The sequence below is a fragment of the Nicotiana attenuata genome, unplaced genomic scaffold (assembly GCF_001879085.1).
Source record: "Nicotiana attenuata strain UT unplaced genomic scaffold, NIATTr2, whole genome shotgun sequence".
Classification (NCBI taxonomy): domain Eukaryota; kingdom Viridiplantae; phylum Streptophyta; class Magnoliopsida; order Solanales; family Solanaceae; genus Nicotiana; species Nicotiana attenuata.
Window position 1 is genome coordinate 122,762 of NW_017673713.1, and position 828 is coordinate 123,589.

The following is an 828-nucleotide window of genomic DNA, read 5'->3' on the forward strand; positions in this document are numbered from 1 at the left end:
AGTCACAGCCACCGCGTCCTCCCAGAGCTTGTTTTGAGTGTGGTGATACACGCCACATGGTTAGGGACTGCCCTAGACTTGGTAGGGGTGCATCTTCACAGGCTGCTCAGCCGCAGCGTACTCCTCAGAGTTCTCAGGCCATGATCACAGCTCCAGCGGCTACCCCACCTGCTCAGCCGGCTAGGGGCGGAGGTCGGGGAGATAGAGGTCGCCCTCGAGAGAGGGGCCGGGCCAGATATTATGCTATTCCTGCTCGTACTGAGGCTGTTGCCTCCGACTCCGTCATTACAGGTATTATTCTGGTTTGACACAGAGAGGCATCGGTTCTATTCGATCCTGGCTCTACTTACTCTTATGTGTCTTCTTACTTTGCTCCTCATTTGGGTGTGCCTCGGGATTCTTTGAGTGCCCCCGTTTATGTTTCTACTCCTGTGGGAGATTCTCTTATTGTTGACCGCGTTTATCGGTCATGTTTGGTTACTATTCGTGGTTTTGAGACCAGAGCAGACTTGTTATTACTCGGTATGGTGGATTTTGACATTATTCTGGGCATGGACTGGTTGTCGCCCCATTTTGCTATTCTTGATTGTCACGCCAAGACCGTGACGCTGGCTATGCCAGGTATTCCGCGTGTTGAGTGGAGTGGTACTTTAGATCACACTCCCAGTAGAGTTATCTCTTTTCTTAAAGCTCAGCGCATGGTTGAGAAGGGGTGTGCCGCGTATTTGGCTTATGTGAGAGATGTTAGTGTTGATACCCCTTCTGTTGATTCTGTTCCAGTGGTACGGGATTATCCCGATGTATTTCCAGCTGATCTTCCAGGCATGT